The sequence below is a fragment of the Cavia porcellus genome, unplaced genomic scaffold (genome assembly GCF_034190915.1).
Source record: "Cavia porcellus strain 051 isolate PalLab524CR breed Dunkin Hartley unplaced genomic scaffold, mCavPor4.1 scaffold_16, whole genome shotgun sequence".
NCBI lineage: Eukaryota > Metazoa > Chordata > Mammalia > Rodentia > Caviidae > Cavia > Cavia porcellus.
The window spans coordinates 16,567,321-16,595,205 of NW_026947499.1; the positions used below are offsets into that span (position 1 = coordinate 16,567,321).

General features: G+C 38.0%; 1 protein-coding gene and 1 pseudogene across 3 annotated transcripts in view; both read left to right on the forward strand.

Annotated features, from left to right (window-relative positions):
- LOC134470652 (dual specificity protein phosphatase 18-like) overlaps positions 1-27,834 on the forward strand; it is a 75,534-nt pseudogene extending 47,700 nt beyond the window's left edge.
- Positions 1-27,885, forward strand: part of Bicdl1 (BICD family like cargo adaptor 1) — a 114,392-nt gene that overhangs the window by 56,167 nt on the left and 30,340 nt on the right. The gene's annotated exons all lie outside the window — the stretch shown is intronic.

The window sequence follows — 27,885 nt, forward strand, 5'->3', positions numbered from 1 at the left end:
AACAATGAGATCTCTGGACTCTTGGGCTAGCTCACAGCACAGGTAGTTCACAGTACTGCTGTTTGCTTCTTCAAGGCCCACAGGACCCATCTCTTTGCCAGGTTCAGTGTCTTGGTTTCATTTATTTAAGTTTGTTTAAATTACTGTCTTACTTCCATTTATACTGGAGCTTTTTGGTTTTCTCTATAACTCTTAGCATGACTGTGTTTTTGCACAATGAAGATGCCTTGAGTCAGATTTTTTTTTTTTTTTTGTAACTTGCTCCAGGTAAAAATAACAGCAGAAAATATACCACATGCTTACTGTTATGCCACGTGCTGTGCCAGACATTTTTGTCTTGTTTGACCCCGTGTATCCACCCTATATGGTATGTAGCCTTCTCCTGTTTCTTCAAAATGAAATAAATGAGGCCGGCATAAGTGTCTTGGCTCAGCAGCATAAGCACCTGTCCGGCAAATGCGAGGTTGTAAGTTTGATCCCTGGTACCAAAAAAGAAAGAAAAAGAAATAAATGAATCTCAGCAGTGGCTGAGCTGGGATTTACATCAAAAGTGCTGACTCTCAAATCCTACTCTTAACCCCTGAAAAACTACTTATTATAAATAAAGCTCAAAGGAATGTGCTTCTGCTGAAATCTTTTTTTATAAAACATTATTATGATGTGCAACATGTAGAAGGAGCATAAAACTAAAACATACATATTAATGAAACGTTTTATTAAAAGCAAACTTCTGTGTAACTGCCACTCAGGTCAATCGAGTGTTGGCAGGCTCAAGAATCCCCTCCCCTCCCCACCATGAGCACAGCCCTCTTCCATCAAGGGACCACCATCCTGACTTCATGATAATCATTCCTTTCCTCCCTGCACCTGCTCATATGTATCCGTAAACAATGCTGTTTTGTTTTGCCTGTTCTGGAATTTTATATAAATGGAATCATACAGTACAAATTATTTTGTGTCTTTTGTTTAATGTTTTGTTTTTACAGTTCATTCATGTTGACACATTGCTATCGTTTGGATCTAAAATGTCTCCCAAATGTCTTATGTTTGGAAATGGGGTCTGGTCAGAAGAGGTGGTCACTGCGATCATGACCTGGAATCGTGTATTCTTACCCCTGACTCTTCCCTTCTCTTTGTGTTCCCTAACTGTTGTGAGTTGAGCAGCTTTCCTCTGCCATGCTCATCCATGGAATGAACCCACTAAAACCATGAACTGAAATAAACCTCTCATCCTTTAAGCTGTGGGTGGCAGGCATTTTGTCCCAATGACAGGAAAGTGTCTAATTCACTCCTGTACCTTAGTTAACTCATTTACTTTGGTGTAAATATTCCACTGTGTGTTTATTAATGTATCTGTTCTACTTGTGAGACTTTATAGGTTTTAGCTGCTAACAAATAATAATGTAAAAAATCTTGGGCATACGTTCAGGTGCACATAAGCACACATTTTTGTAGGTGTACTTCAAGGGAACTGCTATCTACATAAATTTTTGACGACTTTGATTATTTTCTGAGGATATATTCTTAGCAGTAAAATTAATGGATCAGAAGGTATTTCCGGTGATTTTAGTACTTCTGTGATTTTTCTTTGCTTGTAAGACAGCCTTTGTTTTAGTTTTAATTATTTCTACTGCAGTGTAAATCAGCTTCACTTTTTTCAGTCTGTAGAGTATACCATTGGTAAGCAATTTTCTTATACTGGCAACATTCACTTTATTTTTCTCTAAATTTCATCTGAGGGTCAGGGATTTAGCTCAGCAGCATAAGCACCTGACTGGCAAGTGCAAGGTCATAAGTTCGATCACCAATACAAAATAAATAAATAAATTTCACCTGAAAATTATTTCATGTTGCCCAAAGTTCATTCTTTTGAATTTGCATAGTAATAGTGGCTGATTGGCTAAAAAGATTAGGACTTTAGGTGAATCTCATTGCACAGAAATGTCATGTATCAAAGTTCATCGTGATCAAATTTATGATGAAGTGATTTATTTAGTATTACTTTCCATATTTTAGTTCTAGCAGTTAAATAATGTATTTTTATATTGTTGCTTTTACCTTAGCAAGTGAGATCTTGATTTGTTCATTTCAATGTTTTGTGTCCTTGAATGAAGGGCTACATCTTCATGTAAGCATGCAATGACTTTGCCCATATATTCAGTAATCATATGTTGAATGATGTTGGTATCACGTAGTTTTTTGTTTGTTTTGTTTTTTACTATTATTTTGAAGGTAGTAAAATACAACAGAACAAAGCCAGTCGAGACAATGCAGTGAAATTGGTACAGAATTTCACAGCAGGTTACTGGGATAACAGTAATAGGTACGATAGTATGTCTCATTATCTTATAATAGTTGTCCTTTCAATTAGGTATAGCAAAATCAAACCAAATACAGAACATCATAATACCTATCAAACCAGAGCAATACAGTTAATAGAGAAATAGAGCAATACAGTTAATCAGAACAAAGCAAAACAGTAAACAATATTTGCCTTCAAAGAAATGGTGGAAGAATCCCCTATATTTGCTATATTGCATACAGTCATCCTCCCAAGAGATGCTCAGATCTCTGGCTCCCATTTGCTAATGGGGGGAACAGGGAGGATGAGATGTTTGATTCTCAGCCCATGCACAGGTAGGCTCACAGCTGCTTACTTGGGAAGTGAGTGGGTTCCATCAATCTAGGTGCCACCATGACAGGGGTCTCGAGAGATGTTGGCTGGCTGGTTCTCTGTGGGTTGCCCACCGCTCATTTGAGCCATGGCTGCTTCTGTTTTGTTTTGTTTTTGAAACAGTGTCTCGTTATATAGTTCAAACTGGCCTTGAATTCATGATGTAACCCAGGTTGTTCTCAAGCTCCTAACAATTCTCCTGCCTCAGCCTTCCAAGTACTGAGATTATAGACATGCGCCACTACACCAGCTTTTACCATATTATTTAGAATGGTTGCTTTTGTTGAATTTGTGCTTTTCTCTAGTATGTTAAGATTATTAATGGATGAACATTTTGATTTATGGAGCACCTTCTTTCTTACCTAGGAGTTCTGAAGTGACAGTTATTTAGAACCAATTCTTTTTGATTTTGAAATAATTCTGGCATTTAAATGAGCCTCAGTCTGGAAGTTCCACATTTTTATTTCTAGCTTTTGAAGCTTCCCACCTCCAAAGAATTTTTGGGCTTATAAGATTGCAGTTCACTAATACTCTCCATCATTGCATCTCCGATAGACATGGAAGTTGACCAACTGTAAGAAAGCAGAGACAGGATTAAATAGAATAGTGCTTAGCAGTGAGGCACAGCACTTTATGCCTGAAATCCTTCATGAACATTAATCAATTTGCCAACACCTTGGAAAAGGAGGAAATGGGTTTGTATATTCTGTTAATCTCTGTGAAAATGAGATGTACTTGTTTTTACATTTTTTTTTTATTTATTATTTTGAAGGTAGTAAAATCCATAGAACAAGACAAAACAAAGCCAATTGGAGACAGTGTAGTGAAATTGGTACAGAATTTCACAGCAGGTTATCGGGATAACAGTAATATACTGTGATATTATATCTCGTTATCTTCACAATAGTAGTTGTTCTTTCAATCACATATAGCAAAATAAAAATGAAGTACAGAACATTATAGAACTTATCAAAACAGAATATTGAATAGAACAGTGCCATTAATCAGAATAAAGCAAAACAGTAGCAAAAATATTTGCCTTCAAAAAGATGATAGAGGTGGCTGGGGATTTAGCTCAGTGGCATAAGTACCTGCCTTGCAAGCAGGCAGTTGTGAGTTCGATCCCCAGTACCGATAAAAAGGAAAAAGACAAAAAAAAAAAAAAAAGATGATAGAAGGAAATTCTCCTTATTTGCTATATTGCATATGGTCAACCTCCCAAGAGATGCTCAGATCTCTGGTTCTCATTTGCTAAAGGGGAGCAGGGGAAGTGGGATGTTTGACTCTAAGCCTGTGCACCAGTAGGCTCACTACTGCTTCACAAGGAGGCAGGCTGATTGCTTGGTTTCCTAGCGCCCTAAGTTCCAACATAGCGCAGATCTCAGGAGAGGCTAGTGGTTCTCCCCCCAGGGTGGCTGCAGCCTGCCACACCACAGCTGCTTACCAGGTAGGCAAGCCCAAGTTGTACTTTTTAACTTCTTAATTCTTTGCAATGTTCACTTGGAAACAACTTTACTTGCTTAAACTCATGAAGACATTATTTGGTAGCCTGATTTATCTAATACATTTCTGTTTTTGTAAAATCCAACATTGTTGTAATGAGTTGTCCTTTAGCCTTTCATTTTTCTCAGAAAACAGAATCTAAGTCTTATTGATTTCATTTTCACAAAGGTAGTTTACTCGGCATTGTCCAAAAAGAGCAAGGTATTCCAGGAGAAACTAGAAAACAGGAGAGAGATACCAGTTCAGAACACTTAAGCAGTGTCTCATTGCCCCTGAAGGGTGATCTGGCAGTAGGTAGCCATTTGTCCTGCTTTGGAACAACTGAGACAGAGGCCAGATTGCTTGTGCACATTGCTCACGTTTACCCTGTTAATGGCAGCAGTTAAGAATACATTGCAATTATAGGGATCCCTGTGCCACTGTTTTTCCTCACATCAGTGGTTCTTTATTTATTGTCCATCAAAATACATACATAAATTAATGATTCTGTAAGGTCAATTTGCTCAGAGAGTTTGCAGCAACTACACTTTTTCTTCCCGCACGGGAGAAAACATAGTGAACATTTTGAATTTCCCTTAGGAATTTTTTTTTAAGTAAAAAACTTGTTTCATTATTTTATCGATAAAAATAAATGCTTGCAACATATCTCACATGATCATGACAAATGCCAGTATGTTCATAGTAAAAGATTTATATAAATGTAATAGCATTTTTTGTTTTTTAGATTGTATTTAGACATTGTCAAAAGTCTTTTAGTATATTTGAGTTCTTAAACCAAAAAAAAAAAATCCCAGAAGCTCCCCTTTTCCTACCTGCCTGTTCATATGCAGTATAAATATTCCCATTGTTGATTTTCTTTGAATCACTTTTGTCCACTTATGTTGTGAGTTTTCTAAATATACTGGAGATGTCATAAGACAAGTTGAAGGGGCTGGGGATTTAGCTCAGCGGCATAAGTACCTGCCTTGCAAGCAGGCAGTCGTGAGTTCGATCCCTGGTACCGATAAAAATGAAAAAAAGACAAGTTGAACTAGCCTTTCTATTGAGGAGCCTACATATTAATGCCAAGGGTAAGGCTTATTTTGAGGAAATAAGTGACTATATTGGGAAATTCACTTGACCTGTTCAGAGTTCAGTTCACTCATCTTTGTAGGTTGATAAACTTGTCTAGCCAGATTTAAGTGATGCATATTTGTAATCCTAGCTATTTGGGAGGCTAAGGCAGGAGAATCACAAGTTTGAGATCAGTTTGCTCAGTTGAACAAGATACTGTCTCAAAAACAAAAGGGAAAAAAAGCACTTATAGAACAAATATTACATGAATATGTGATGAAATACTTTATGACAGCCATGGGTGTCTGGCTCAGGGTAAGTACTCAGGAACTGATTATTCAACTTGCATCTAGATAGAGAATCATATAAAATACTATTAGGTGCTGAAATTATGTGAGGACCGCTTTTTAAAATTTAAATTAAGAGACAATAACAAGATCTGAGAGCTGGAATTTATTGACAAAGGTCTTGTGGAATACAGGGGCTGGGGATTTAGTGCAGTGGCATAAGCACCTGCCTTGCAAGCAGGCAGTCGTGAGTTCGATCCCTGGTACCAATAAAAAAGAAAAAGACAAAAAAAATAGTTTAGTTTACCAGGCTGTCAGTGGTATACTGGTGAGAAATTAGTAGAATCTTCCCTACTTTCAGTCTCACCAGTTTGGTAATAATCCCACATACTGTCTCTTTTGCTTCCCCAGTGACTTCACAGAAAAGAATTCCACACCTGGTGGGAAAGTCCTAGGGGGCTAATCTTTGTTAGCATTACTACTGTTTCCATGGCAACCATCAGATGATGCATTATCTGCATAAGGCAAAATGTGAAAAGTATTTTCATCAATAAGTGCCCAGTTTCACTGGCAGAATGTCCCACTGGGAGATTAGCAGGCTGCTTAACTGCTGCATCCCAACTCTAAACTCTGCTTTTCCATACTTTCATGTTTGAAATTTAGTAGGTAATACTTTTAAGAAAAATATCCTGCCACAAAACTTTCTTCCCTATAAGGAAATACCATTATGCTTGTATTCTGATGCTTATATTCTGTTTGAATAGTTTTTGCAAAATGAACTTAACAAAGTAAATCTCTGTTACTTTATTACTAATAAGAAAAATAGATTCGATATGTAGTTTTTGTAGAGTTTTTATAATTTGATGAGTCAAATGCAATAATAAAATGATTAGTGTTCCATCCATTTTACTCAAATCATGGGAAGATTAAAAGATAAGATTCTTTATCTTTAAAAATAAAAATTTCCTCCAAATTACTATTTAATGTGGGGGTTTTACACAGTTTGTTTTATTCCTTGTTGTGGACAACCTTAATTTGAAAATGAGTTCATTGCCAGGCATGATACAGGCCTATAATTCCAGCTGATTGTTATAAATTCAAGGCCAGCCAGGGCCATGTAGTGAGTTCCAAGACCAGCCTGAACTACACAGTAAAACCCTGTCTCAAGAAACTGATAGGATTTCCAGCACGGTTAGAAGAGAGAATATAAAGTAAAAGTGGCCTTTATTCTGAGAATGTGGAGAGAACCCCATGACCACTGGGAGTCTGGCTTTCTCTGCTAGACACATGGTGTGGGGGGCATACATATAGTTTTGGTCTGGGGTGGTACCTAGAGGGGCATTGCTGATGCCCAAGTAGCCCATTGGAATTCATTTTGTGCGCCAGGTGAATTGCTTAGGGGCGGGGAAAATGACCTCAAGGTAAATGTCCCTTGGTCCTGCCTCTCACTGCTATGGTGTCCTATCTAGGGCAAAATCCTTTCAGAAACAAGGTAAAAAGAGTTCATATTCATATGTACCTGTTTTCCTTGTGTTCAACAAATTTGTCTACTCTAAGCTGGCACTTTGAGAACTTACATCAAGAACAAAGAAAGGGGCAGTAACTCAAAAAGCTACAAATTAGATACAATAAATGGTAAAGAGAAAAAAGGGAAAGGAATGGAGATTAACACAGATAGAGGTAAGGTGGAGGTCTTTGTTCATTTTCTGTTGCAGTAACAAAATATTTTAGACTAGGTAATTTACCAATTGAATAGAAGGTTATTTGTCTCAGGGTCCTACAAGCTGGGAAGTCCAAGAGTATGGTGTCAGCATCTGTTAAGCATCTGGCAAGAGCCTTCTTGCTGCACTATTACATGGTGGAAGGTATCACACAGCAAGACAAAACAACTGTGCTGGCTCAAGTCTGTCTTCCTCTTACAAAACTACTACTGTAATGACTGTAATGCCATCATGAGAGCTCCACCTTCATGACATGATCTAATCCTAATTACTTCCCATAGTCCCACTTCCAGATATGATCAGCATATATATAATTTGGAGATAAGTTTCCAATACATGAACTTGGAGAAAAACATGCCACAACAGTCAACCAAAGAAGCCTCTCTGTTAGATTACATTTGACAAAACTCCCTGAGCAAAGTGATGGGACAAGTCTTGTGAGCATACGGAGAAGAATGTACATACCCGGCAGAAAGAAGCAGATGCACAGGTCCTAGGGAAGAGTGTGCTCCAACAGGACTGAGGACAACAAAGAGGCCAGAACAGAGAGAATGTAGTAGATAAGAGATCACAGATGAGGTTAAAGTAGGAATCTTACAAATGTTATAAGCCATGATCAGGGCTTTATTATATTTTATTCTGAGATGTAAAGCTTCTAGAGGGTTGTGAGTAGTGACCTGGCCTGACCTGGGTTATGGCCTGGAGAATAGGCTGTGGGAGGGCAAGAGTGGAAATGGGGAGACTAGAGTTAAGTGACTGTGCAGTTTGCAGCCTAGGTGTGGGTAGTGATGCTAGGGAAGGAGAGTCAAGGCAGGAAGAAGTGGTAGTGTTACCAGGGCACTGGGATACCAGCTGCTCCTTCCAGAGAGTCTCTCTAGCTGCTTCTTGTCCTGAACAAAAAGATGGGCAAAGAATCCACAAAAGTTAGTGAGGTTTTATATTTATTAAGGCAGGAAAAAAAGTCCTCTGCAGAATCTCAAACTAATTAAAGGGAAGAAAAAGAGTACCCTCTTCAGAGTGGGAGCAGGCCACTGAAAAAGCTTACAGTGGCTCTGAGGTTTAATGCTCACTGTCTTTTGGATCCCCACTTCTCAGACTGACGACAGTGTAAACCATGCTATCAAAAACCTGCTTGACAGCACTCGGGAGGCTGAGTCAGGAGGATCCGTTTCAAGTTCAAGACCAACCTGGGCTACAAAGTGAGCCCAAGGCCAGCCTGAACTGCATAGCAAGACCCTGTCTCAGAAGAACAAAAAACAAAAACAAGAATAAAACCTGCTTGATTTGGTGCCAGCAGAGTTGAAGATAGCATTTTCTGATGGGCCCCAGGTACAAGGCTTGGAACTTTTTCTGTTCATGTGTCTTAAACTTCTATGATTGATAGGTCATTCTACTTGCCCAGCAGGCGTGCTATGCCCTCATCTCCTGCCTCAGTAAGATTCTAGATGTATATTGTATTCAGTAAATACTCAGAGTGCTTACTGTATGCCATACATTGTCTAACAGCTTTATAAATACCAACTCCTTTCATTCCCAAAACACTTCCCTGAGGTAAATTTCAAAGGTCAGATCCACAAAATTTGTGAATGGTTTGGGTAATGGGAGATGAGGGGAAAAAAGGAATCAAGGATGATTTCTGTTTAGGGTCTAAAACTCATAAGAATGAAGTGATGTTCTGCCGAAAAGGAAGGAGCATGTTAGTTAAAGGCCCGAGAATCAAGTGTTCAGGTTTTGGAATTACTGAATTTATGGTGCACATTAGCTGTCCAAGTGGATGTGTGGTTACAGAAACTTGAAGTCAGAAGAGATTCAGAGCTAGAGATAAATTACAAAAGAGAGCTCATAGCATTCAGGACAAAGTGCCAACTCAATGCCCAATTTTGCTGCTAACCTAACCAGAAGTAGGCATGAGGACAATCTTTTCCCTTGGGCTATGATCAGGTAGAAGCATTATCACTGGTTTGGAATTAGACCTACATTTGAATCTGCTTCCATCATTTGCTAGCTCAGTGATCTCATTTGTGTGTCTTTACTTTAGTTTTAGTTTGTTTATAAAATGGAGTTAACCACACTTAGCACATAGCATTGTTGCAATAAAATAACGTGCTTAAACACAGAAAGTACCTAATAAATACTTGTTTCATTTCTTCAGGTTTAGCTTATTGCATTTATTCCAAACTGAAATTGAGCTTTTCTTCTAGCATGGAAGAAACCTATCCTCTGTGTACTTTTTTGGGGGGGAGGCGGGGAGAAGGGGAGGGAGTTGCCTACTTCGTGACAGTCTCTAAAAAAGGATTTTTAAACCAGATAAGGTAGCATGTCCCTATAGTGCCATCCATGTGGCAGGCTAAGGCAAGAGGATTGCTTGAGTCCAAGAGTTCAGTTACAGCTGGGGCAACATAGAAAGACCCTGTTTAAAAATATATATGGGGGTGGGATGTAGGTTAGTTGTAAAGTACTTGCCCAGCATGCATGGTGCCTTGGTTAAATCTGCAGCAGAAAAAAAAAGTCTCAAATCCAATCCTCTCAAATGATAATGACCTTATTTTAAAAATAGAACTTTAGGGTCTGGGGATTTAGCTCAGCCTGGCAAGTGTGAGGTCATGAGTTCAATCCCCAGATCTACAAAAAATAAAAAATAAAAATAAAAATAAATAAATTAAAAAAAGAACTTTAGTCAGGTTTTTAGGGTACATAGAGAATGAAGTTCTGAGTTCTGCATATTAAAAGATCCCCACATGCAAAAACAAGGTGAAGATCAGTCGCAGGTAATTTACACAAAGGCCTGAGCTTGAGCCATGGTGATGACCTACCACAGGAAGTAATGCCTTTACTAGGGATAGGTCATTTAGGTTAAAGGGAATTATCTTATTAATTCCTTGGTGATCCTGGTGGAACCTGCTGAAGTGATACTTCTTGAGGTTTAGTTTAATCCTATTTCTGTTTTCTGTTGTTATAGCTGAACTGTCCCAGAGCATAACTATCTTAGGTACTCACAGTTTATCTCACATGGTAAACATTTGAACATCTTGTTCTATGTACTATGTACTTCATAAGAGAAGACTACGATTGATTTGAGATACAATTCCTGCTCTTACCTCCTCCACAGTCTTAAGATAATAAACAGACATGTAAATAAATAAATGAAGAAACGTGTGATATGCACTGTAATTTAGTATAACAAGTCTGCAGATAGTGTTATAACTTTACCTTTGGAGATTATAGATAATATAGAGGTCGCCTTCAGAGGTGAACTGGCTGTTCAAGTTAAAGAGCTTAACAGGTAAAAAATTGAAAGAAAGAAATCCTAAAAGGGAGCATACCATGAGCACATCATGGAATGTGACACTTTTTAGAAAAAGGAATAATTTGTTTAATAGTCATGGCTTTATGATGATGAGAAGAAAAAATGACGAACAGTTTAGAAAACAGTTTTTTCCCTAACTCCTCTTCAACTCAAAACAAGAATATTGTAACTTCCTAACTACCTTTTTCAGTCCAGATAAGTCTCCTGGTGAGCTATATGACCAAAAGAAAATAATAAAAGTACTGGAGTTTTCTTTCCTTATTAGGATTAGGTGGAACGGTTATTTTCTGAGGGGATACTGGACGTGTGTTACTCTTCCATTGAAGACTTCCTACGTGCTTACTCCAGCCTATTCCCATCATTGTCCTAGATTAAAGTTTGCTAAGTGACTAGCTCTTTTTTGTTCTTTTATATTAGGGATCAAACTCAAGACCTTATGCTTATCAGGCAGATGCTTGTGCCACTGAGCTAAATTCCCCAGCCCTAAATTTGCTAAGTAAAATGTTACCCAGTGTGTAACTTTTTCCCAGCCTTCCTGCTTATTGTGAAAAGTTCTTATTTTTCTTCCAAGCATTTTCATGCATTCTCCTTTTGAAAACATAAACAGTTCATATTCTGTAAGAAGGCTATTGATTTTTGAGTCTTGACTTTGTAATCAACTATGTTACTGAATTTGCTTATTATATCTGAGTCTTTGGGTGAAGTTTTTGAGGTCTTCCATGTAGAGGACTATATCATCTGCAAATAACGATAGTTTAGCTCTTTCCTTTCTTATCTTTATTCCTTTTTATTTCTTCCTGTTATCTAATTGCTCCAGCTAAAGTTTCCAGGACTGTGTTGAATAAAAGTGGAGACAAGTGGACATCCTTGTCTTGTTGCTGATTTTAGAGTGAAAGCTTTCAGTGTCTGTCCATTTAGTATGATGTTGGCTGTTGGTTTGTCATAGATGGCTTTTATCAGATTGAGATAAAGACCATCTATTCCAATATTCTCTAGAGTTTTTAATCATGCATGAGTGCTGGACTTTGTCAGAAGTCCATTCCTTTTTCTGTATCTATTAAGATGATCATATGATTTTTGTCCTTGGCTCTGTCAATATGGTGTATTACATTTATGGATTTATGTATATTGAACCATCCCTGAATCCCTGGGATGAATTCCACTTGATCATGGTGTACAATCTGCTTGATGATTTGCTGAAGTGTGTTTGCCAGTATCTTATTGAGGATTTTTGCATCAGTGTTCATTAGGGAGATTGGCCTGTAATTCTCTTTGGTGGTTGGGTTCTTCTCTGGTTTTGGAATCAGAGTAATGCTTGCTTCCAGGAATGAATTTGGAAATATTGCTTCCCTTTCAATTTCATTTTAAAGAGTTTGAGAAATAGTGGTGTTAGGTCTTCATTAAAAGTCTTTGTAAAATTGAGCAGTGAGTCCATCAGGGCCTGGACTTTTCTTTGTTGGCAGGTTTTTAATTACATCTTTGATTTCATTTATTGATACTGGGTTATTTAAGATTTTTATATCTTATTAATTCAGCTTTGGTAATTCACGTGTCTAGGAATCTGTCAATTTCTTCTATATTTTCCATCTTATTGGAATATAAGTTTTCAGAGTAGGTATGGAAGATTTTCTGAATTTCTGCAGGGTCTGTTGTGTTTTCACCCTTTTCATTCCTAACTGTGTGGATTTGAGTCTTAATTCCTTTTTTTGGTAACTTTGGCTAAGAATGTCAGTTTTGTTTAATCTTTCAAAGAACCAACTCTTTGATTCATTGATTCTTTGCCCTTTTTTTTAGTTGCCAGTGTGTTAATTTCTGCTCTGATCTTTATAATTTCCTCCCTTGTATGAACTTTTGGCTTAACCTGCTCTTCTTTTTCTAGACGTTTGAGGTTCAATGTTAAATTGTTTGTATGTACTTGCTCTGTTTTCCTGATATGGGTATTTACTGCTATAAATTTCCCTCTTAAGACTGCTTTCATTGTGTCCCACAAGTTTGAGTATGTTGTATTGTCATTATAATTCAACTATAAAAACTGTCTAATTGCTTCTTTAATTTCATCCCTGACCCATTGGTTGTTCATTAAGGTGCTATTTAATTTCCATGTGTTTATGAAGTTCTTGTAGTTTCCTCTGGCATGGCTTTCTTTTATAGATGAATTTTTTTTTTCCTTTTTCTAACAGCTTTTCTTCTCTAACAGCTTTTAATATTCTGTCCTCATGTTGAATTTCTGTAATTTTGACTATTATGTTCCATGGTGTGTTTTTTTTTTTTTTCATGACTAATTGGAGTTTGGTATACCACACTTGTCTGTATTTTTTTCTGTTCTTAGAAAGTTTTCTGCCATTGTTTGTGTCAACAGGTGTTTATATCTTTTGCACTGTCTCCTGCTTTTTCATTCCAGTCAATCTTATTGTTATCCTTTGTTGCATCATCTAGCAGCTGTTGGATGATTTTTCATGGTTCCTTATTAATTTTAAGACATCTTTCTTTTCATGATTATTTATGCCAATCCTATTTTCTGATTCTGATATTCTGTCCTCGCATTATTCTGCTTACTCTCCTGCATATACTTTCAGTGGAGTTTTTAATCTGGATATCTGTTTGTATCTGTTTCATTGATTCCATTTTTCTCCTATGTTGAGCATTCATGGTTTTCATCATTTTCCTTATCTCCCTCTATTTTTCTTACCTGTATATACTCTAGAATCTTTCATAATGTATTAGAGACCTTTTCCATGGTGCCATTTATCAGGGACACTCTAGAGTCCCCATCCTCTTGCCAGGTGTTAACGGCACATGGCAGGTAGAAAGAACAAGAGATTAAATAGGAGTGCAGCAGGGACCTGGGATGACTAGTTGTTCTCAGGGAATAAGAGGTCATGAGGCACCCAGAACCTTGGTATTTATTATATCTGAGTCAAGGACAATGGGTGAAGGGCAATGGGTGTTTCCAGAAATAACAGTGGCTGACTCTGGTGGGTTAGTAAGAAAGACAAAGAGCTTGCAAGGACAGTGACAAGGTAGGGGAAACCCCACTTCCCCCACAGGTGCCTTACTGTCTTCAGCAGGTCTTACCTTGCCCTGTGAGTGCTATAGCAGTCACTAGCCCTAGGGCTTCCAGCTATGCCCAGAAATGAACAGGGAGTTTCCACATTCTAATCACTAAAAGGACAGGATAAGGGCAAGCTTGAATGTACCCTAGATTCAGTTTATAATTTATGATCCCCAACATTTCCCCCTTTCTGTTTATTAGATTGCATAAGTTGAATCTAAGTGAGCTGTGACTGCAGGGCCTCTAACTTCCGGTGGATTTGAGTTCCTCTGTGGCAGACTAAGAATAAAACCAGAAGATAAATATAACAACCTAAAACCATGAATGAGCCCTGAGATATTTAAAAAAATTTAGCTAACAGCTTCAGAAAATTAATCCCAATCCTGAATTTGTTCATCAAAATTTTGAGTTTGTTGAATCACAGGCAATACTTTTTGCAAAGCATTTATGTCCAGAATTACAATTTTATTCATACATCCCAGAGCAATTAAATTTTTATCAATAACTTTTATCTTCTGCTTGAATGCAGTGACTTAAGGTTTATTTTGTAGGGGCTGGGGATATAGCTCAGCGGTATAAGCACCTGCCTTGCAAGCAGGCGGTCGTGAGTTCGATCCCTGGTACCGATAAAAACGAAAAAGACAAAAAAGAAAAAAGGAAAAAAAAAAAAAAGGTTTATTTTGTACATGTAAAGGAAGTTTCATTCAAGACTATAGTTCCATAAAGGAAAACATAAGGATTGTGAGTGCACATTGAAGTTCTTTGGCTTCCACTGTGTTTAGCCACCACAGCAGTAGTGTCTTTAGTGTGATCCATCCATATTCCCCCTCAACATAGGGCAGGGCAAGTTTCCAAACAGTAGTTTGTATAAGCCCAGACTTGCCATTAATCAAAGCCTGAGGGATTGGTGTGCCAACTCCTACACCCTCTCCGTGAAGCTCCCCTTGAAGAAGGGTCTGTGTGACTGACATGTTAACTAATTCCCAAAAGGCCACATACCAGTTAGAAACACTGTTGGCTCTTCCTCATAGAGACCCTTTAGGGCACCAGTCAACAAAGTTATACTGACTGATAGATATGTTTCATCCAAAAAAATCCCTTGCAAAGGAGAGACATTTTTTACAAAATTGTTCCAGTAAGTACAGTTTTCACACAAAGGGGCATTAGGGCCAAAGAAATCAATCTCTTCATCCATTATACAGATTGAACTAAGGATCAGAAGGATTAATTGATCATAAGTATGCATTATCCTACATTCTACACACAAAGGGGTGGAAGGGGTAAGTCTAATGAGTGGTATAATATTTTTTTGTCTTTTTGAGACAGAGTCTCATTATGCCATTCAGGCTGGCCTTGAGCTCACTTTGTAGCCCAGGCTGGTCTCGAACTCCCAATGATCCTCCTGCCTCAGCTTCCCAAGTGCTGGGATTGTAGGTGTGAGCCACCACACCCAGCAAGAGGTATGATTTATGACAGCCTTATTTTGCATTTCTAATAATTATGAAAGGCCAGGTTCCCAATCAGCCTAACTATGGTAAACTTTTGATTTATGATAGATTTCAGCAGGAGAGTCAGCCTAAGTAATGGATCTGAACAGGGAGGAACTAAGCACATATGCCCAATACTCTCGTCCTGTTACAGAGCTTTGATATATGGTGTAGACTATAGTAGCCATCAAGGCAGTGAACACATTTTCAGGGGTATGTGGAAGGCCCTGTCATGTCACCTGTGTTCCAGCTCCTTGTGCTGTCTTCTTCCTTTGTCTCATTGTTACTGGGCTGACATCTGGAAGAGTCAGCAGTGGGAGTGAAATTGGGGCCTCCTCCAGTGTGTGTCTGCAAGCATTCTAGTTGGTAGGTTGACTGGTGTTGTCAGCAGGTACCATCATGGTTTTCTTTTTCTCTTTCCGTGGTTGCCCACATCTGAATGGCAGCCATAGCATTTCTTCATTATCTATGGAAATACAAGCAAACCCCTACCTCATGTTATCAGTGTGACCAGATCATTCCATTGACCTGTCTGGAGATCATGCCACGGGACTCTGGACCTGTTGCCATCAGCTAAAAAGGAAAAAGTGAAATATGGTGGCGGGGTGATGAGGATCCAAGGAGCTGAGTTTAAAATTTTAAAATACAAGTTACCAGTTCCAATTGCATTTTGGGGGGCCATCTGGACTCCTTATTTTTATTTTATTAACCTGTTTTAAGGTTAAATGAGATCTTTTAATAATTGCTTGTCCCTGAAGATTGTAGAGAATTCCAGTTATATGTTCAATTCCCCAAAGCAGAAAAAATGAATATATCTGTTAATATAAGTAGGTCCATTATCTCTTTTTATGGTCTTAGGCAAATGCTGATAAAGTGTTGTATATGATGTCCCTTTTTGTCCCTTAGTAACCTGAGAAACAATATTGTAGAAGGAGAAGTTTAACTGTTACAATTTTATCTGGACTTTTATCAAGCACTTTGAAATACTGGAAGACTGTTACTTCTTACAGATGGTAGTGGTTTTGGTAGGTGAATATCAGTGGAATGTTAACAGACCACAGTTACAATTTATAAATAAAATTTGCAAACATCTCTATCTAATATATAAGAAGCTCTCACCTAATTTGTTGTCTCTTAATGGAATGTCATTGAAGAAATTTGTGACATTGTCTGGGCAGCGTAATGCCTAATCATCTCTAAGTGTAATAACACATGTATAACCAAAACATCACAGAAGTCTTTTTTTAAAAAAATTATTTTTGACAAGTGGTTTCGTTTTGGTCTAATATATACCTCTTATTATCAGTAGCTGTAGCACAAGGGAAATGTAGATAATCTGAATCTAAGAGAAGACGCAGCTTTACATTTTAAAAGACCTGTACATCTGAAAGGCCTGAATACATTTACTACACCATGAGATTAGCAATAATGAATTGTCCTAGATGGATGAAAACTTATTTCTTAATTTAGTTTTATACCAAGAGCATTTTTTTTTTTTTGGTACCAAGGATCAAACTCACAACTTTGTGCTTGCCAGGCAGTCTAAGCTAAATCCCCAGTCTGAGCTAAATCCCCAGCCCTAAGAGCATCTTTTAATGAGAAAATGTTGCTTTATAGCAAACCTTTTGTTGATGACCAGTGTAAATATAACATTGTACATATACAACAATATGTATTACATTTATAAAACCAATTTTAACTTCATTTTGACCAGCTGGCAACTTGGGTGGAAGCATGTCTTTAATTTTGATGACATTTACCTGTAAGCCAGCTTAAATTACAGACAAATTTTTCAAAAGCCAAAAATACAAAAAGAAGAAAAATGGTTGCACTCAAATAAAGCAGCTATTTACAGATTAGACAGACAAACATATACACATAAGGAAGTTTTTTATAAAATCAGAGTACACTCAAACATAGTTGGCCAAATTATAATAACTTTTATAGTTTTTAAATCTGTATAGACAAGTCAAAACATTTTGGTAGGTCAATTAATAGAGATCTCTCATAATAAGAATCAAAGGAATAAAACCTTTTACACCTGTGAAAGCAAAGACAGTTTTTAAGATGGGCCCTAGGCTTGTGGTTTATCTGATTGAAATGTCCAGCTAAATGGGCTACTCACTGTTGCTTTAATAGCCATAGTTGTTGGATAGTCACAGCTGATGGCCAAAACTACTGTTTTGATAGCCACATGTAGCTGTTCCCTCTAATGGGTCTGACTGTTACGGTAATTTTAACTATTCCAGTGGGAGAAATTCACCATTTTGGAAGTTTGGTCCTGAAAACTGGCAGCCTCACATTCAGTAATAGTGTTGCAGGCAGCCAAGTTAGTTAGAAATATTATAGGCAGTGAGACAGGGCTAGGTCCTCAAAGGAGCCAGTGCAGATACCTTACATCCCCCTAGGGAAAGAGTCACTGGCTCCTTAAAAATGCCTGCTTTCTACATGGCTGACTTTCCCTTTTGTCCCTAATATAATCAGTTTTACCTGAATTATTGATCTTACTGGTCAACTATAGTTATGTCCCACCTTATGCGCATCTGCTTTGTGAGTTCCCAGGCCTGTATCCCGCCACCCCCTTGAGCCCATGGCTTTACCCTATAAAAGTCCCTGAAAAAGACAAGAGTCCTTGGTAACCCACTTGGGACCCCTTCTGTCTCTCTTCAGACAGAAGCTTTCTTTCTCTCAATAAATATATTCTGCTGTTAACCTCCGTTGTTCCTAAAATTTGTTCTCGATTTTAGAGAACACACACCTGTACTAGACATAGTAGATCTGGAGTTTCATTCCCCTATATCATTAGTGGGTGAGGCTTTGATTAAGATTGTCTTGGAAACCTGTCTCTGGCTCAGTGATAGTGGTGCCTTAAGGGTCAGAGGTATCTGGATTGTCTGGTTTTTCTTGTTCACGTTTACTTTTGTGCGTGTGTGTGTGTGTGTACACCAGGGATCGAACTCCTGACCTTATGCTTGACAGGCAGGAACTTGTACCACTGACCACTGAGCTATTTCCTCAGCCATCATATTTACACTTGAATAAAAATAAGGATTATTACTTTAGTGCAAAGAAAGTCTGGACATGAGGCAATTTTGACCGTTTTTCCTTTCTCTTACAGTACAATTCTAGTTGAAATAGCATCATAATATTTCCCTTTCCATTGCAGTTATGTTTAAGGAAGGAAGCATTGCTTAGAACTAAACCATTGCTTTCTACTTCTTTGCAGAAGGGCTCTAAATGTCTCTTTGTTTGTTTTGGTGCTAATGATTTTAATATTTGCAACTTCTTCTTATTTAGAGGTCATAGATTAACCCATACTGGTTCAGTGACTTTCCATTGAGTTCCATTTTGCTTGTTACCTCCTGATTTCTCCAACAAGCACTGCAAAGCTGACACCAGCTTTTTAGTATTAGGTGTTTTATTTTTCTAATATATCTGTCAACATTTATTTTGTCTTAAGAATTTTTGGCATCTCCACACCTTCTTCCTTCTCACTAGTGAGGCTAGTGACCTCTGTGACCTGATCAGGCCTTCTTATTCTTTTCACAGCATTTGTGGGATCTCTCTTTAAGATTTAACATAGTTTGAGTTAGCACTGACTCCAGGAGTCACAGCATAGAGTCCCTGTACTTAAGTGTCTCTCCCACCTTAGCCTCTCCAGTAGCTGGGACTAAGGTGTACCAGCGCACCCAGTTCTGCTGAAGGAAGCAGGAAGGGGAAAGCTGCTTTTCTGTTACACAGCTCTGTTGCCAGCCTGCTGCTGCAGCCTCATTCCCTCTGGCACAGATGCAGTGCCACCATCTTGGACGTGCTGTGTCAGTCTCAAAAATCTGGAGATGACTGAGGAGTTACTTTAAAAACTTCACTTGGCTCTGGGTCACCCCTAGAAGCCAGTGGCACAGTGGGTGATTTTTCCTTTTTTTTTTTTAATATTTGTTTCCCTTGTCCTGTTCTAAAATAGAAACTAAGGGGGTACTAGTACTTAACAAATCAAACACAGATTTTACCAAGTTCCAGGATGAGATTTCAGGAGAAATAGTTTCTCCTCTGCTGTGAGCTTTCTTTAAATTTTTTTCATCTTGTCCCAATTTTTAATATCTTCATAAAGTTCCAACCTGTAGGAACCAAGGATCATAATTATTTCCTGGAGTATTTTGGTGATAGTGCCAGCTGGCATTCTGCCTTCTTTAAAAGAGATTTATTTTTAAAGAAAGAGATTACCCTTTGTTTTAATTCCAGCGAAATTATTATTTGAGTGCAAAGCAGCACTTATCTTGGCTCCACACTAGACATTTCTGGAATTGCTAGACATCTCTGGTATCACCACTTGAAATCCAAATGCTGTCAGAACACTTCCAGTAAATCCACCAGGCAGGTGGGAATGCCATGGGTTCAGGTCACATGGACCCCAGATATTGGTAACCCTTTCCATGGTGCCAGTTGTCTGGGAGTGCTGCAGAGTCCCCAGTTTCTTGGCCAAGCGTTACAGTGCACAGTTGGAAGAAAGAGCGAGAGACAAGATAGAGAATACAGCAAGGATCTGAGATGACCAGTTGTTCTCAGGGAACAAAAGGCCATGAGGCACCCAGAACCTTGATGTGTATTCATTGTATCTGAATGAAGGGCAGTGGGTATTTCCAGGAACAATTGTAGGGACTGTAGTGGGTTAGAAAAAGGATAAAGCATTCTTTCAAGGACAGTGACAAGACAGGAGGGCAATGAGGAAACTACAGTCCTTTCCCTTCCTCCCTGCTGGGTGCAAATGCCTTACAGTCTTCAAAAGTTCTTATATTGTTCTGTGAGCATCACAATAATCATTGGCCTTAGAGCTTCCATCTCTAACCAGAAAAAAAAAACAGGGAGTTTTCACATTTCAATTATGGCTCAGAGGGCAAGATAAAGATAAGCTGGGATGATCCTTAGACGCAATTTATAATTCATGGTTCCCAACAATTATGGTCACTATCTCTGTAGTTATCTGAGAGAGATTTCTGATTTTATTTTTTTCAAGGCCTCTTTTGTCTGCTTCATTACTTCCACTGTTACCACTTTAGAGAGTCCAGGTGGGTGACTTGTGGATTGTTCCATCTCACTGACCCCTGAGTTTACCTCTGGTGAGCTGGAAATCTGTGGTTGCATTTTTAGTGTATGTGCTACCGAAGTGAGCAAGGGGTTGCATTTTGCTTAATTGTCTTCTTATTTTCTATTTTTTGTTTTTAGTTTAATTTCTAGGATGATCCTTATAAATTGCTTGTGGCAAGTAGCTTTATTGCCAGTATTTGGAACCCATAGGAAATTACTACTTCTCAGAGGTGTCCTGTGGATATAGATGGATTTTGGGTTTTGAGTCTGTTGCAAGATCCTCCATTCTTTATTGGGGATGAAAAGTTGCTGCCTATTTGCCCCAGCCTCTGATTTTTTGGTACTGACCCATACTATTGTTTATGAACTGTAGGTTATCTCAGTCTTGCCATGTGGGAAGAAAAATTGATTAGAACAGTTACGTCATATTGGCTAAAGTACTACAATTAGCAATAACAATAGTATCAGACAGCCTAAAAAATGACAAACTGATAACTATGAATTTGCCAACTTTAACCATATGAACTAGATTTGTGGTAATACAACAAAATCTAAAAGCAGAAAATTGTATACATACAGTAAATATGTCCTCAGTATGGTGGTTTTACCGTCAGGGGAGAAAATTTAAAAGAACTTGGGAAAATAGAGAAATAGAAGAACAAGGGATTAGAAGCAAGGCTGGAGGACAAAAGAGGATTATGTGAACTTTGGAAAACTGTTCATGAAGACAAGAGGGAAAGAATGAAGAAGTAAACACAGGAACAAAACAAGAAAACTAGAAACAGTGTTCACTGTCGTATTAAAAACAAGAACAATCAAGAAAAAAGGTATCTGCTGTCACAGGTAGACAGAATGGGCAGACAAAGCCCAGATCCATATTGACTAATCCCAGCAAGCCAGCCATAGATTTACAATGGGGTAGTGGATAATCCCCTTAGTTCTACTGAAGTTCAGGCTAGTTTCTAGCTGTCAGGCTAGAACCCAATTTGGTCAGCCTGCCACAGTGTGTGTGCCTCTTGCCGGCTTGAACTGGGTCCCTGCCAGTTTGTACTCAGCTACTTGATTCTCTCCTCTCTTGAACTCAGTCCTGCCTCACCATGAAACTTGGAGCTGCTATATGGAACCATCCCAATGCTGCTCTGAGTTCCAGATTTAGTTGGCTGCCCTCTAAGGTGGCTACTGACCAACTGTCCTCTCCTGGAAGACCTCTGAACCCAAATAACTCACTGCGGTCCACTGTGTCCACTACTCCATTCCACTGGTGTATTTCTGCATGGAGGCTTCTGGGGTCATCAGTAGTCACAGTGCATCTGCAGGTTTGAGCTACTCCTCCCACTCAATAAGTGAGGTTCAGAAAGAAAGTACTGTTTGCCACCTCCTTCTGTGTTGAAATCTCTCCCTTTTATTATCTCTGTGGGCTTCAAATCTTTTTCTTTTCTTTTTTTTTTTTTTTTTTTTTTGGGGGGGTACCAGGAATTGAACTCAGGACTTCATACTTGCCAGGCAAGTTCTGTGCCACTTAGCTGTATCCCTGACCCTGGGCTTCAATTCTTTCTTCAAATTCTTGCTGGATCTCAGGGACCCATTTCCCTTCTTCACGTTACTGTATTTCAGTGTCTGGACACCACACATCAGAGAGACTGTTTCTTTGCTAAGACCGTTTCTTTGCTATTCACCATTATGCTATCTTTCCAGAAGTCTTCCTATATCTCCATTTAAATGTAATAATACTGTTTTACATAATGGCATTCTCCAGTGTTTAATGCATATATAGTTATAATTTTTATGTTCTCTTACTGTATTAGTCCATTTATCATTATATAGTGACTATTGTCCCTAATTCTTTTTATTTAAAGTGTCTTTTATATGATATATTTGTAGCTTACCCTGCCTATTCAATTTTGATTTCTCTTTGCATGCTATACCTTTTTCTGTCCCTTTGTTTTCAGTCGATATGTGTCTTTACTAGTGACCTGTTAAAAGTAGCATGTCATTGGGTCCAGTTTTTTTGTAACAGATTTTTTTTTAATTTTAAAGACAATAAAACCTAACAAAATAAAACAGTAAAGCCAATCAAAACAAAACAGTGAAAATGATGCAAAACTTCAAAACAGGATAATAGGAAGCCAACAATGGCTACCATAATGCCTCTTGTTACCTTCAAAATTGCTACCCACACCATCAGACATCGTAAAATCAAATAGAACAGAATAAAACCAATCAAAACAGAACATTGAATAAAACAAAACAATAAAGCGGAACACAACAAAACAAGGAGAACAGTATTGGATCTCAAAAACAAAAGAAAATTCCCCATATTTGCTATAATGCATACTGTTCTCCTCTTAATAGATGCTCACACCACCAGCCTTAGGCCTAGAAAGTCAGTCAGATAATACAAGTATTAAATTGTTTTTGTACCTCAGTTGCTATCAACCCAGCCTGTCCTCTGCATCAGCCAGTAGCTTAGGGACGAGGGGTGTTCTTATGCCTCAGCCCAGGCACCAGTTGGCTCACAGGAAGGGTGAATTGGCCTCTTGTTACACTCTTCCCTGAGTCAAGTTTTTCATTCATTCAGTCACTTTATATCTTATAGTTGAGGGATTTAACCTGTATACATTCAAAATTGTTAAGACATACGTCTGTGATTCTGTTAAATATTTTGTTTGTCTTTTTGAGGCAGAGTTTCACTATATATTCCAGGCTGGCCTTGAACTCACTATGTAGCTGGGATGGCCTTGAACTTACAGTGATCCTCCTACCTTGGCCTTCCAAATGCTGGGATTTTAGGCATGCACCACCACACCTGGTTATTCCATTAATTTTGTAGTGTTTGTGTGTCCTTTGTTTCTTTGTTTCTTGCTTTCTGTCTTATCTTTGTGATTTGATAATTTCCTGTATTTCTAGGGTGTGATCCTTTCCTCTTTCTTTTATATATCTGCTCTATAGTTGAGTTCTGCACTTTACATGTTTCTGTGATGGTACTTAACAACTTGATTTTTTAGTGAATGATTCCCATAAGCATTTTCTTATTTTCTTTTTTTTTTTTTTTTTTTTTCCTCAAGCAGTTTTTGTAGAGTTGGTTTGGTAATAATGAATTCCCTCAACTTTTACTTATCTTGGAAAGTATTTCTCTTTAATTCATGAAGGAACTTTTCCTGGGCGTCATATTCTTGGTTGGCACTGTTTTTGTGTTTTAGGATTTTGAATGCATTCCTGTTTCCTGGCATGTAAGATTTTTCCAAAGAACTCTGTTTTTAGTCTAATGGTGTTCTCTCTAAGTGGTTTGATGCTTTTCTCTTTCTGTTTTTAGAATTCTTTTTGTTCTTTACTTTTGATATTGCGATTATAACATACCTTGAAAGATCAGGTCCACTAGGCAGCTATTAAACTGCTTCCCTTTTAGCTTCCTGGACCTTTATGTCCATATCTTTCTCAAGATTTGGAAAGTTTTTAGCAAGTATGTTACTCAATAGATTTTCTGTGAATTTTCCTTTCTCTTTTAACCCTGGAATACTCAAATACAAATGCTTGTTCACTTAATGGTGTCCTAAAGTCTCAGAGACTTTTAAGTAGCAGGTTCCTCTCTACGTGTGTGTGTGTGTGTGTGTGTGTGTGTGTGTGTGTGTGTACCAAGAATTGAACTCAACACCTTGTGTTTGCCAGGCAGACACTTATGCCACTGAGCTATATTCCCAACCTCAATTGTTTTTTTAAAATCTGTGTTCAAATTCAGAAATCCTTCCAGCTGATCAGTTCTGCTATTGAGGATTTCTGTTGTTTTTATTTCATTTATTTAGTTCTTCAGCTCCAGGATTTCTGCCTAATTCTCTATGATCTCTCTTGAGTGAATTGTTCTTTCATAATATAAATTGTCTTCCTACTTTCGTTGTATTGCCTATGTATCTCATTACCTTCTGTAAAATTATTCTTTTTTTAAATTCTTTTTCAGGCATTTGCCAATTTACTTTTCTTTTGTGTTTGTTCTTTGGTTTTGTTTTACTTCTTTATTTATTTTTTGGTACTGGAGACTGAATATGTTTGTTCTTTGGAGGCATCTTCCCCTCTGCCCCAGGTAGGTCCTCCCACCTCAATCTCCCTATTAGGTATGCAGATAGAGATACTGTGTTACCTTGTGTTTTCATGTTTCTTGTTTCCCTATGTTGGTATTTGCACATCTACTTGATAAGTTGTTACCTCCAACCAGTTTTATTGTGTTGCTTTTCTAGTAAAAGACTTTCTGCTGCCTATGTGTTCTAGAGTGTGATGTGCATATATGGTGGTATTTTGGTTCACATTTGGCAAAAAAAAAATTTTTGTTTGCTAACTCTATATCAGGTGATAAACACAACCATAACCATCTTTCCCACATAAACACAAACATGGCCATCTTTTCTAAAATTGTGGAACAAATTAAGTTCATGAAACAAGGTACCTCTGTATTTTGCTGAATTTGATTCCAGGTAGCTTCTTCACATGCAATAAGTATTGATGATGTGACTATCTCAGTTGCTTATCTTTTTGATAGCTCTGGGTGCAGTATCCCCAGCTGCTGGTGTGGGGCACCTCACAGTTTCTATGTCATAAAAAGATGTGGTCACTGCAGTCATCAAAGGTCGGTACAATGCATGGTGCCCATTTAGAGTGGGGAAGCCTTTATAGGACTGAGCCCATTGAGAAACCTATTAGTGTCTAAGTGCTACACGGGTCACTTTGCTGACCTGATAACACTCAGGGAGGTCTACCTATCTGCTTCCTGGAGTCTTGGGTAGGTGGCAGGGGCTGAGCATCTACTTTTTGGAGCCTCAACTTGCTGATATTCTGAGAATGGGATGCTTACCTAATTCTTTTTTTTTTTTTTTTTTTTTTGGTCTTTTTCCTTTTTATTGGTACCAGGGATTGAACTCACGACTGCCTGCTTGCAAGGCAGGCGCTTATGCCGCTGAGCTAAATCCCCAGCCCCTTACCTAATTCTTGGGGCCACAACAAAATGGACAGGGTCACATAATGGCTTCCTGAGAGCCTTGACCAGTCAAACCCTCTGGAATGGAGGATAGGTTGAGCCTCCTGGCTGGTTCCCAGGACTAGGTCTGCAGAGCCACTGAAGCAGTTATATTAAATTGGTTCCCAGGATCCCAAATGAATGGAACCTCATCCAGGATCCATGCATCAAGAGTCTGGATCGGGGAGGACACAAAGTCAACTGGACAGTTTCTCTGGGGCAGTGAAGTGGTATGATGATACAGCAGCTCTTATAGCCAGACCCAGGACCTGCAAGGACCACAGGATACTTCGGTAGTAAATTTCTCTGGTGTCTATGATGTGAGCTAGAGGCCTCCTGCTTATTTTTCCCCTACTGACCAAAGTCCCTCTTGGTTTGGGGTTGATTTTAAAGGACGGGACAGCAGATGCTATGTGCTTAGTTTCCCTTCTTTATAAGGCTATACATATCCCTATGCTTGGCAACATCTCTACCCATCTAAATTGTTCTCCAGCTCTGTGCCTCAAAGACTCCAGTCATGTTGGAGTTTTTTCCCTTTGTCTTGACAGGAGTGTACCAGGAACCTCTAGTTAAAAAAACATGATTTTCCCAAAGTAAAAATGACTAGAGATTTTGTCTTCCAGAGTAATCATTGTGCACAGTTTGATTAACTGCTTTGTAGGCACTTTTATACATAAATCTATGTATGTAATTTTTCATAAATGTATCAAATATGCCATTAATTTTACTTTACATTGTTGAACTCAATATTACTGTGGGTAGATATGTATAGTATCCCACCACATTGATATGCTATAGTGTTTCTGTTCAAATTTGCTAATAGTAAACATTTAAATTATTTCCAAGTTTTTACTTTGAGTACAATATTTCATCTTCCTACATCACATACCTGAACTAACGTAGTATTAATAAGGTGGTACAGCAGAACCACAAGCATTGTCATGTAACAGCGTAAATATGCAAGAATCCAGTAGTTCAGCATGGATTAGATGGGCCTTCACAGGCATCAAACATGGGTTGTTCAGAAAATATAATTATTAAACACCAGAATAAAGTGAAAAGGTTTGAACAAGGTCTAACCTTATCATATGAAAATTTCATATTTTTCACAAATTGTTTTGTGTTTCTGTTAAAGACATGGTCTTGCTATGTAGTCTAGGCTGGCCTTGAACTTGCAATGATCTTCCTGCCTCAGGCTCCTGAGTACTGTGATTATAAGTATGTGCCACTCTATTTTTCACAAATTGTTAGAGATTTGTTTCTGTGTTTTCTTTGACTTTATAATGAAGTTACACTTTGCAGGATCTAGAGGAGTTGCTTTGTACTATAAAATGAAAATGGAAGTTAAAGGAAAACTGGCTTTCTAATAAGAAAACATAAGCCATTCATTCTCTAAATATGTAGTGTATTGAGTGTCAGCGATATGCTAAATAGTGTCATGGGTGCCAGAATTCAAAGTATAGGAGAAGAGAAATTAAAATGGTAAAATTTCAAACTAATTGAAACCCAGGATGAAAGAGAAAAGAAAATGTTTTCTTTTCAATATTTGAAACATCAGAACTCTACTAAACCCAAGGGAGTTGGTTGGTTTGTCATTTTGTTTTCTTTTTTTACCCTTTCTTTATCAACTGTGTTGCTATTAAAATTATGGGTGTTTCCTGTGATTTACTTTTCCATTCTTCTTTTGCTCCCTGAGTTGCTATTTCATGTGTTTGCTTATCCTTTAGTCAAAGCATCTGTCTTAGTTACTTTTCTCTCATTGATAAGACAAAATAGTTGATACCCAAAATTAAAGATGAGAAGGTTTATTTAGCTCACAGTTTGTAAATATTTCAGTGCATAATTAGCTGACTCCAAGGCAGGGTGGCATGGCAGAAGGGCATGTCTAAAAGACAGCAAATACAACAAGAGCAAAAGGGGAAAGCAAGCCTCTTTCCCTCCCTTAAATTGTATGTGGGCTACCCACTCTAGGGCAGTGTGGAACTCAATCACAGCGCTAAACAATGAACCAATCACAAACTCTAAATTCAGCTGCCTCGGGAAAAGCCCTCCTCCATAAGCACATGAGGCTTTGAGGGAACATCCAGACACAAACCATATCAGCATCCCTTCAAGGTCTTTAGTTTCTTCAGCTGTATGATAAGGGAGGAAAGTCCAGTATTGACCTCTGACTTTAGGAGTTTGAGATAGGGCTCAGAACTGTCTTCTTCACTGTTGTATTGCCAGTGCCTAGGATAAGTCTGGCCATCCAGTAATGCTTAATAAATTTTCATTGACATTTTTAAGTTGGTGTCTCTATTTCTACTTTAGCTCTTTGGAGACTCTTCCTTGTTGCTTTTCCTTTACAGTTACTTTCTGTACATTTAGACATGATTCCTTTAATTTCTGAAGGACAGTTTCTGTCAGTATCCTTTGTTCTGAAGTATCCTTTATTCCATTCAGATTAGATATTTTTTGATACTTAGCATAAGTCTGACCTTTGCTAGATACTAAGAATACAGAAATGAATTAGATACATCACTTTCTTTTTTTTTTTGTTTTGTTTTGTTTTTTGTTTTTTTTTTTTAATTTAAGAGGAAAAAGAGAAAAACACAAAACAAACCAAAGCGGTGTAAGGGTACACGTAATACAGAACTACAAAAAAAAAAAAAAAAAAAAACATAACAGTAAGAAATCACCTGTTAGTAGATCACATATTATCATCTTGAAAATAGTTC